Source organism: Trachemys scripta, chromosome 4, assembly GCF_013100865.1.
Source record: "Trachemys scripta elegans isolate TJP31775 chromosome 4, CAS_Tse_1.0, whole genome shotgun sequence".
NCBI lineage: Eukaryota > Metazoa > Chordata > Testudines > Emydidae > Trachemys > Trachemys scripta.
The window spans coordinates 109,783,465-109,794,762 of NC_048301.1; the positions used below are offsets into that span (position 1 = coordinate 109,783,465).

At 49.2% G+C, this 11,298-nt stretch overlaps 1 protein-coding gene across 2 annotated transcripts in view; it reads right to left on the reverse strand.

Annotated features, from left to right (window-relative positions):
* Positions 1 to 11,077, reverse strand: part of CD151 (CD151 molecule (Raph blood group)) — a 61,123-nt gene extending 50,046 nt beyond the window's left edge. The window contains exon 1 of one of the 2 annotated variants that reach the window (XM_034770351.1): positions 10,906 to 11,077. The gene's annotated coding sequence lies outside the window, so the exon portion shown is untranslated. The remainder of the gene's footprint in view (positions 1 to 10,905) is intronic. The other variant, XM_034770350.1, reaches the window with a different exon arrangement.
* Positions 11,078 to 11,298: the final 221 nt, after the last annotated feature.

An 11,298-nucleotide genomic window follows, 5' to 3' on the forward strand; every position in this document is an offset into this window, starting at 1 on the left:
AGTTCCTCTGAAAGATGCCATACTCCCTCTCTGCCCCCATTCATGCTCCACTGTCCATACAGGAGCCAGTGAACACTCCGTCACCAAGGAACTGTCGACACACAACTTTGTGCTGCTTTAACTATACCGGTACAGTTAAGGGGGTGCCACGCCTCACAGAGCGGATGCAGTTTTAGCAGTATACTTTGATGCAAAGTAGACTCTGAATCCATCTCAGCGAATCACTGTCCTTATTGAGAATTAACACACCACTGATCTGTAGTTGAGAGAAGAGATTCACTGCATTCCAGCACAGTCTGTTAGTCAGCACTCTGATTATGGCTGGGAAATCCTGGACTGGATTTCTGCAGCTAGCCAACATGCTCCGTCCTTCCATCTCTCTGGTTACCAGGGCCGCCCAGAGGATTCAGGGGGCCTGGGGCAAAGCAATTTCGGGGGCCCCTTCCATACAAAAAAGTTGCAATGCTATAGAATACTATATTCTCATGGGGGCTCCTGCGGGGTCCGGGGTAAATTGCCCCACTTCCCCCCCTCTGGGCAGCCCTGCTGGTTACCCCAGAAGGAAGGAGGTAGCCTCATCACAGATGAAGTTTAAAAGCAGTTTTGGGTTCACTCCCTCTATTTTCTCCCTATACAGTTTAAGGCCAGAAGGGACCATTAGATCATCTAGTCCAGTGGTTTTTACCCTTTTTCCATTTGCAGACCCCTAAAAAAATTTCAAATGGAGGTGCAGATCCCTTTGGAAATCTTAGTCTGTGGACCCCCATGGGTCCGCAGACCACGCGTTGAAAACCACTGATCTAGTCTGACCACTTGCATAACACAGGCCAGATGATCTCACCTAGTAACCCTCTATTGAGCCCAATAACTGATTTGACTAAAGCAGAATCTTCCAAGTCAAGACTGGATGCCTTTCTGAAGGCATGAAGAGATGGAGAATCCACCACATGCCTTTAGTTTGTTCCAATGGTTCCACTCTTGCAGCGGCTCTGCCTGCTTCTTTAAGCTCATTAAATACTAGCAGAGTTCAAAGGGAAGATGTCAGTGTGACAACTGCCCAAGGTAATGCAGGCTCACCGTACGCTTCCCAGCATGTTCCCATGGCATCAGTGGGGTTGGGGGAACAACCAGAGCTGTGGTGTTTAAATTCGGCCTTTAAGATCTCAGCACTAAGAATGGAATCTTTCCAGTCCTCAGTTTTTAACAGAAATAGTGAGACTTTTCAGGAAAGCTATGGCCAAAGTGTCCAGACGTAACCAGTGATTTTTAGGCACCTCCATTTTTGGGTGCCCAACATGGTGATAATTTGAAGGGGGCTTTTTTTTTTTTTTTTTTTAAAAACAGGGCAGGAGCTCAGCACTTTCTGAAAGTCAGGCCCTTTTAAGACCTCTCAAGTTCAGCAACTGAAAAATGAGGCTCATAAACAAAACAAAAAAAACAACCCCAAGCGACGACTCACTTCTGCAAAGGTAGGTTTAAATCTAAACTTCATGCTGGAAGTAGCCATGACAACTTCACATAGGATCTAATCCCATTCCTGCTGAAATGAGTTGACAAGTGTATTGCTACTGATTGCAATGGCAGCAGGATCAGGGCCATACTAGTGCAACTGAACCAACTCCTCACGTCAGCCTCACACAAGTTACAAAACAGCATCTGTCTAGAAGGCCCCTTACAATCAACCTGGACTCTAATGATCTCAGCACAGACACAGAGAAGGAAAGAATCTGAACAGGGAGATACAAGGAACACAGGTACAGACTGGCCCAAGCAGGATGGGGGGTGAAATACAGCCTTGCTACGAGATTAATGGCCATGGGCTGTGTGCTGGCTCCCCTCCCCTTGACCACAGATATTTAATACTGTCAGGGCTTGTCAATATGGGACAGTTTCACCCGTTATACAGGAATAATTATACCAGTATAGTTACACTGATAGAGTTACACTAGTGTATCTCCCGGTGCAGACAATCCCTCAGGAGTGGATGGTGAAGAGGGGCAGCGTTTGCTACACATCCCACAGCTTGCATCTGAGGACCGGGCACAGGGAGCATCGCACCCTTCTCCAGCCACTACAGCAGCCGGTTTCCTACAGTACTGATAACCCAACCTCCTGGCTCACACAGCAGCCACAGGCTCAAGGGAAAGCAGCCTAATGGTTTCTCCTCCCCAAACACAGAGAAAGACCTTGTCTACGGTGTGGATTTGTCTTTATTTCAGCCATCAGAAAAGCTACAGTAGACATGGGAAGCTGGGGGTTTGCACTGAGGCAGCTGCCTCAGTGGTTGGCAAATCCCCAGCATAGACAAGGCCAAGGGTGGGAGAGGACTCAAAGTGATGTGCCTCCCTGGAGGAGGAGAGGTTCCTAAACTCCCTTGCAAGACCATTGTGTGGGCTTCCTGGGATTACAAAGTGACTGGTGTCAGTGGGGCTACAGAACCCAAAATACAGCTTAAGTCTAGAGAGCAGCTCTGCCTCCTCTAGGCTGTATTTCAATACACTTTTAAGTTCCTCCCTTCCCACTCTAGTGCTCCATTTACTGCCGCTGCAGAGGAATCTGCAAACACAAAGCCAAGTGTTTTCCTGTAGTTATGCAGTTCTTTAATTAAAAGACAGAGAACCAAACAGGGAGAAGAGGGTGGGAATCCAACCAGGGTTTTGGGGTTTTTTTGTTTTTTTTTTAAAAAGACAACACTGCTCAGAGTGTTTATGGCACCTCAACCCACTATGTGATCAGTTCTATCTAAAGCAGTGATCTCAAACTCAAATCACTCTGAGGGCCACATGTGGACTAGTACATTGGCCCAAGGGCCGCATCACAGAAACCTTCCATGAGGCCCTGTCCCCGCCCCACCTCTTCCCACCCCTTCCCCAAAGTCCCTGCCCCAACCCTTTCCCCAAATCCCAGCCCCGCCTCTTCTCCACCTCCTCCCCAGAGCACGCTGTGTCCCTGCTCCTCCCCGCTCCCTCCTGGAAAGTCCTAAGTGCCATCAAACAGCTGTTTGGTGGCAAGAAAGCACTGGGAGGCAGGTGGAGGAGCAGGGACCCAGCATGCGGGGGGGGGGCGGGAGGAGAGCTTGGCGGGCCACAGAAAATAACTCCGGGGGGGGGGGGGGAAGAGGGGAGGCACGCAGGAGAGCTAGGCGGGCTGCTTGTGGCCCACAGGCTGCATGTTTGAAACCCCTGATCTAAAGCACCTCCTGCTCAGAGGTGGCACTTAGTTTGTGCTTGCGTTCTAAGAGCCCCAGACGCTGCTCTGCGACTGCATGCACAGCTCCCCATGACATCCGGGGAGTTCAGGGTGCAGCCCTCAAGCAAGAAAGTAAACAATTAAACAGCAAGGCGCAGTTGTCAGGGGAGATGGATGTTAATTCTTCCCTTACAGATTCCACGGAGGCCAATGCAAGATACCAAGAGTGATTCACAACCCATGACTCACTCCCACTGCTCCTGGCACCTAAACTATGCTGTTGGCTGGACAGCATGTCCAAAATGCTGGCATGATTTTGTTTGCATAGCTTGGTTCTATGCAGCATGGAGATTCTGCTGAAGTCTTTCTTCCACTGTATTTCTTCCGTTCTTGTGCTACCTTCATTAGAGACAAAAGCACCTTTGAAACACAATGCTGCACACACCAAAGGCTACATCTGTTTTTAGAGTTTAGGGGTCACTAATGAGCCACTTTAAAAAAGAAAGATCAATCCACTGCACACACACCATTTTAAAAGGTCACCAGAAATTCCTGCCTCCAGTTCATCCTGTCCCACTATTTTCACTGCATTCTGTGTGGATGAAATGTGCTAGATTGACATAAGTAGTCTATGATCATTTGTATATGGTATCTGAGCTCACAGTGCCATTGTGCTTGGCACTGTGTGTACACAGAGTAAGAGACGGTCCCTGCCCTGGAGAGCTTTCAATACGAATAGACAAGACGGACAAAGGAAGTATTATCCTCATTTTCCAGACAGGGAACTGAGGCACAGAACGGTTAAGTGAGTCACCCAAGGTGACACAAGAAGTCTGTGGCAGAGACAGAAATTGAACCCAGAGCTAGGACCGTGCTTTGTTGGCAATAAACCTGGTTGGATGCCTTTGTACCTTAATGGATCTTGTAGTCATTGGTCGGTTCGCTCGAGGTCTGCTACGACAGTTGTCTGCGCAGAGCTGGGACAGCGCACAGAGAACAGACACACACACGCAGCCAAACATCTAACCACATCCTCTTCAGCAGGTTTTTATACGTTGTACATTGAAGGGGATTTAGTACAGTGATAGTGCTTTGGTAACTGAGGAGCAAAGAGGCCCAGGAAACGGTTCTGACTGCATCTCACAGCAGCTTAAGTCCTTACATTTACAGTGAATGGCTCTGAACTTCTGCCAGGGAGAACGCTCCTCATCTCACACATCAGGACCCCCCCCAGCTTTCTATGGCTCAGTATCATTCGATGCAGCCCAAACCCGGCTTCAGATGCAGACAAGGGAAGTGGCACTGTGATGGAGCGGAGCCCTGTAACACAGTTGTCTGACATAAGCCACATTCACCTTGCTCATTTGTCAGATGCCAAATACATTAGCGACAAAGTCTCTCAAAGTTCTTCTCTTCTTCCCTGCCCACTCTGCTCCTGCACTCACCTGGGAGGGGGTATGTGCTGCAGTTGTAATTTCAACTGCATACACTGGCACCTACATCTTTTTTGAGAACATGAGTCTTTCATGCTGCAACTCTAGGAGCAGCATCAGTGCACGAATGGACACACACAGGCCAACATCTCTTCCAATGCTCTTCCTCCCTTGAGTACACGCTCTGTACACTCAGGCTTATACAGTTTATCTGCCCCCAGGAGGGGACATGAGAAAAGTGCACTGACTATCATATGCATCGGGGGTGGGGCGGGGAGCAGACTTTGTGCCTTTAATATTAGGCTCCAGCACCAAAAAGATTGATGGCCCATCCTGTCCAGTATCCTGTCTCCAATGCTGGACAGCGTAGTTGCTGACTTTTTACTTTTCCGGGGATGCTCCACCCCAGTTTTACCCCAAGGTCCCGGTCCCACCCCTTCCCACACACTATTTTTTTCCCCATGGGTGCTCCAGCCCCAGAGCACCCCCGGAGTTGGAGCCTATGCTGGACAGTACCAGCTGTATCCGAGGAAGATGCAAGAATGGAATAACCTTAACTCGTGTGGGTAGTGGTTGGCATGTGCCCTGAAGCAGAAGATGACAGCTACATTTTATTATATGCCTCCGAGACCCAAAAGCACTTTCAGTCACTCACAGGGATTATTTCACCAATCGCTGAAATGGAGCCATTGCTAGAGTAGAACATAGCAGCAACATCACACAACAGTTTACAGCAGAAAGTGAAGAATCCCATCACCTAGGCCTGCAAGGGGAATTTAAGGTGGAAATAAGGATGGAGCTAATCAAGTCGCAATGTGGCTTTGACACCAAAGTGAAGGCCCTGACTCTTGCATAAAGTGCCACGGGGTCTTTAATAAATATAGTCCTGCTGCCTTTCCTTTGCTGTGCAGTAGTTTATTACACAGTAAACAGGGCACAGGACTAACATGACTGACTGAAGTAGCTTTCTCTGCATGTCAAGTTGCTGAGATCCTGAACAGGACAATCCAACATGCTGGTATGAGCAGGTTACTGGCAAAGGCTTAGGCACCAGGATGGAGCAGGAAATGAGAACATACGGTCACTTTTTAGAGCTCTATTATGAGTGTGACACTTCTAAACAGGGGCTGGGTGCGAACTCCCTTAGCATCATATGGAATGAAGACCTAAGACTCTATCTGCACTTCTGCCAAGGAACCTCATTCTCAATCTGCAGTTCCCCATCCCCTCCAGGCCTCATCCCACCCTCTATGCGAGTGAACCCCACTCAGGGCACCATGATGGGTGGGAGCATTTCCCAAAATAGAGAAGTTTAGCCATCCTGGATGGGGATTTGTATATACACAGTCACCGGGCTCCCAAAAGGGCACATATGGGGGAGGAAGGGACAGCATGGCCAAGTAGGATTTGCTTCATTTATTAGGTTTGGCTGCAGTCCGAAGGTGCGGCAGGGAAAGGAACACATGCTGTGTAAGAAATTAAGAGGTATAGGTGGGTCCCAACAGCTGAGAGGACACAGGTGGGAAAGGGGGAAATGCGAGAGATGCAGGGAGATCTAACCTCAACCCTCAGGCTCCTGAAGTTTGGAAACTGTCAAGACTAAATTAATTTCCTGGTCTTGGTGGGAGCCCATTGGGACTGCTATGGTAGGGGGGCCTGACATATTGGTGGAGCCATCCTGCTTCATTCTGGCTGACACCAGTCCTCTGACCTCACTTGTCTGGGGGACACAGCCCAGATGCAGCAGCAGCCCCTGGAGGTAACTGGGCATCGAGACTAGAAGTAGGTAGACAGCAGAAGGCTCCTGACTCCCATATAATTGGGCAGGTGGGTGATATAGGAGATGGGGGGAGCAAAAGCAGAGGGAGAATGGCAGGAATGCTGACAGGAGCTTGCAGGGCATAGAGCAAGAAAGGGGAGGTGTTTAAATGCAGCTCTTTTCCTTTCTGATCCCCCCCTTTCTTCAGCTTGTGTGTGTGACCTATGGGAAGTGCTGCACTGTATTACACGCACTGGACTCTACCTGCTATAAACTAACATGCCATAGGGGTAAGAGGGCAGTGGGGCAGCACCACAGCTTGAAGCCAGGTGAGGAAGCTACAATGAGATGCATGGAGAGATCTGACAGGACAGTTTGCTTCCTGCTAATATTGGTAAAAGATGCATGGAGGGTGGAGATATCCAGCCAGCTGTTTTCCTTCCCAAAAAACTCTCGCTGAGGGGAGTTTTAAAGTAACACTCACATTTAATATAACACATGCATATTTAGCCAGAGGCAGAAGGAAGTAGCTCACTGCAGCAAGTGGAGGAGAATTCAGGAAAGCAAGGGCCAAAATTTTCAGAACTAATTAAGAGATTTTTAGGTACCCTGATTTTTGGCCACCTAGCTTGGGACAACATAAAGGGGCTGAGTTTTCTGAAGGTGAACAAATACGTAGCTGCAGACTGTGCAACATTCTCACAGAGTGAGCAGCTACAGCAACCGAGCTACAATTATTTATTATTAGCTTCGTATAATCCAATCTGCCTCTTGAGAGCCCCACAAGAGGACCGTATTAGCCCTGCATCAGCCACCAAAGTCAGAAACACAGTTTTCCTCTCCAAAGAAAAGTGGCAGCTTCTGTCCATCCCCTCCCAAAGAATCTCTCATTTAAGCCTAGGGAGGCCACACTGGAAATGTTCCTTCTGGAGCCAGGATTCAGACAGTAAGCACTTTATTATGCTTCAGGAGAGGCGATGTTAAGTGTGTAAGAATAGCATGAGGCTGAGTGGGAGCATGCCTGCTCTCAGGCAGGTTCTGTAAATCATTTCCAGCCTAGGGAGATGGGGCGGGGCAGGGAGAAGAAATACACCCAGAGAAACAGCCCAGGCTGCATCTAGGCAAGGGGGGGAGAGAGAGAGAGAGAGAGAGAGAGTCTGTGCTAGCAAAGGTCATCACCACAGTTACTGTATTTGATCAGCAAGAGCAGACAGTGCTGTGCAGGGAGATCTGGGCCTGCCAGAGAGCCTGATGGAGGTGAGACACCCACAGTCTCACGCTGCACTTTGATTACAAAAAACACTGGTTTCATGAGAGCAATACACTATCGCCCCCCTGGCCACCGCACTGCAAGGATGCATGTGACCATGAGCACTGTTGCCACACATTTTACACAATAGTGTCCTCTCAGAGATGTGCTCTGAGCACAGCTCTAGAAGCCAGGAACTCTGTTCTCATCTTAGCTGTAACACTGACTTTGCAGCAGCTTTAGGCAAGTTACTTAATTTGTCTGCCTCAGTTTCCTTATCCATAAAATTGCAACAATACTTCCCTACCTTGCAGGCATGTCAGAAGGCTTGAATATTTTGAAGAAGGCAAGTGCCATACAAATGCTCAGTACGGGATGCCCACAAGGTGGTTCCTTTATCCCCAACAGACCCCAGGGCAGGGTGCCATCTGGCCAATTTTGCTATTGGGGAGTTCATGCTCATCAGTGCTCTGCTCCCTCTATACTGGCTGCACAGAGATGAAACCATTAGAACAAGCACTTCTGAAACACATCTGATCTCTGAGGACACTCCACACCAAGGGGAAGGGAGACTTTGCTGCCCACCCACTCTGGCAAAGAGGGCATGGGGTAGGAATTGAGAGCACGAGGGATACAGCTGAACTGAGCAGAGCAGGAATGAGTGAACAGAACCTGCTTGAGAACGGTAAGAAGAGCTCAAAGGAGGAGCCTAGGTACATGTGGTAACTTATCTCAGAACTACAGCAGGGCTGCAAGGCCTTTGTACCAAGCTGTGGGAGTGGAAAGTCTCATGGTGACTCTGGGAGACTGAACTAAATAGGCTCCTTTGGACTTCTCTATTGCCTTTCACGACACCAAACACAGGGAGACATGGACTAATTGATCTGGCACTGTAAAGCGGCCAGCTAGAGAACACTCAGAAGCTATTTCGCAAGCTTCTGCAAATGATACACAACAATTTCAGGCCAGGCAGTGAAAAATATTGAAATGATGGCGGGAAAAGGCTGTGGTATGAGAGGGGCTTTGTGGGTCAGAAGCTACAGATCTCAAAAGGCAGCTTAGCTCTCCTGGTCACAGTGGGGTAGTCTGTTACTCAGTTACTGAGCTCAGTAACATTCACTTCCCTAACAGAAAAGAACAATTCCCTTTACTGCTGGAGGCACTGGATTTGTTAATCATGTTGATTTACAGTAGTGCCTAAAAGTGCCACCCAAGAACGCAGCCCCATTGGGCTAGCAACATATAAACACAGTAGTAGAAGATGTGACATTTGACAGCCTATGTTATACAAAGAGGTCAGCATAGATTAAAGTAAAAAAAGGCACCACTGTGATCAAAGTCTATGAACTCTTATCCAGTTTGTCAGCTCAAGTAGAGTTGCAGATCAGTCACAGCACACAAAAGCTGCACCCATTTTGTCCTGAACTCCACTTTCCCTAGCCTATGGCAAGAGGCAGGTTAACAGCAACATTATGGTAACCCACAGGCCTAAAGGCAAACTATGTTCTAGGTGCTATAAGGGGTTGTCTTCCTACCTTCACTGCAAACTAATACCCTGAGGCTGAAGTTTTAACTCAGAAGGGGCTTTTCTGAGTCTCCTCCATCCTCGGCAGCAACCATTTTTAGAGACTGCCAAAGTCCAGGGGCAGGGATGGGGCAGACTTTTCTGCTCCCTCTTCATGTTGATTTAAACAATTGAGAGCACCTTTGGTCTGCATGTTAACTAGATGATATCTGTCACACTAGAAGCCTCCCTTAGAACCTAAGCCATTATTAAAACATCATGGACTGTAGAAGCCAGTTTTCTGACACTGGGGTCCCCAATGGTTGTCTTGTATGGCATAACTTTAGCAAAATGGCTGCCACCGTACATCACCTCTGTAACCTTTAATTAAACCCTTGATCAGTGGGAAGGGCTGATCTTTAGCACCTTCTGAAACCCCAGAGCAAGAAAGGGGATGGGGGGGGGGAGAAATGAGTTATAGGGTTTTTAATAGGGCATCCAGAGGTTTCTCGGTTAAATATACTCCTCAAAACCAACAAGCTGCTGCAATGGGATGGAGTCATTATCAAGGGCTTCTATGATCAAGACATCCTGACTGCTGTCTACCCTTTTCACTAGATGCCATGAAGCAAAGCCTGCTGGGGAATGCTCTGCATGTCAAGCAACAGGATGGTGCTAAAGTGACACACAGCCAGCACAGCTCCTGCTAGTTTCAAAATGGGAGACAGGGAGAACACATAAGCAGCACGTGGAGCATAACAATTGATTGGATTTCCTGGTAAATATTTTCTCCCCCCCAAGGATTTCACCAGTATTTCAACCGGAAGGCCAAATCTTATTTATACAGAAGTGGAGCCTTAAACAAACCAGAAGTGAAGAGAGATAAGCTCCGTACAACAAAGTCAAGAGACTACGCTGAACCTCTGTAGCAAGACAACCCCTAAGGATTTGCTCGCGAGAGGAAGTCATATAAAAAAAGGCAATCACAACACAGAAACTCGCCTCTCAAGAGGGAGGAAAATGGTCTGGTGATTAAAGCTCTAGAGCTGGCCACAGGAGATCACCGACAACATGTGCGCCCTGGGGCAAGTCCCTTAACTGCTTTATGTCCCCGATGGCTCTGGAGAAATTAAAAGGGTCTCTCGTGAGGCATCTCCTAGGCTGCATGGGAATTCGTGGCCTCCAAGGGAGCAGCGGGGCATTGCCCCGGGGCGTTGGGAACGCTCTCTAGTCACAGTCTGAGCCAGCCCCTTGATTCACGACGTGGTTAAAAGAAAAACAAAAACCACCAACTTGTCATTTTTGCACCTCGCCGGGTTTGTTCCAGTTGAAAGCGCCAGTGAAAAGCGCCTTGCAGCAGGGAGAGCTCGGCCCTTCCCAAACCGCCTTTTCCAAAGCTGGAAGCGAGAGCCCCTGTGCGAGGCGAGGGGTCGGGGAAGAGTTTAGCCGCCCCCACGTAAACAAAACGCGCCTCGGGTGGCAAGGAAACACACACGGGAAGGTGCTGTACCACGGCCCCCTCCCTCGCGGGGAAATCCCCGGAGAGCGTTTCACGTGCCCATCTCTGACTAAGCCCAACAAACACGGGCTCCGATCCTCCTCTGCTAGCCCTGGAAAGCGAAGAGTGGGGGACAGGGCTTCCTTTGTTGCTGCTGCTGTTTCAGGTGCGCCTCCCCCTGCCACCCCCCCCGCGCCAGCAGCTCCTTGCTTTGGCCATTGCGCGCTTCTCCCCTGCAGACAGAGCCCGAGAGCCCCGCGCGCCTCCCTTTACCTTTTCCTGGCGAGCGGAGTCCCGACCCCCTGGGGCAGGAGAGCGAGTCCCACCTTCTCTCCGGCGGAGCTGCGGCGGCAGTGAAAACAGGCAGCGCGAGCCCTGCTTTGCAGCCGCTGCTCCAAACCCCTCCCAGTCCCCACAGCTCCAGCCAGCAGCTGCTCCAATGCTTAACTGTTTGAATAAACTCTGATCCTTCTCTCCCATAACCCAGAGACCCCTAGTGGGCAGAGGGACTATAATTGCCTAGTGTGCTCTGGAGGCAGAGCAGGTCTGTATCAGCTTGAGAATTTGTCTCTCTCACCCACAGAATTTGGGCCAATAGAAGCTATAACCTCACCCACCTTGTCTCTCTAATAGCCTGGGACTCACATGGCTACAACAACACTGCAC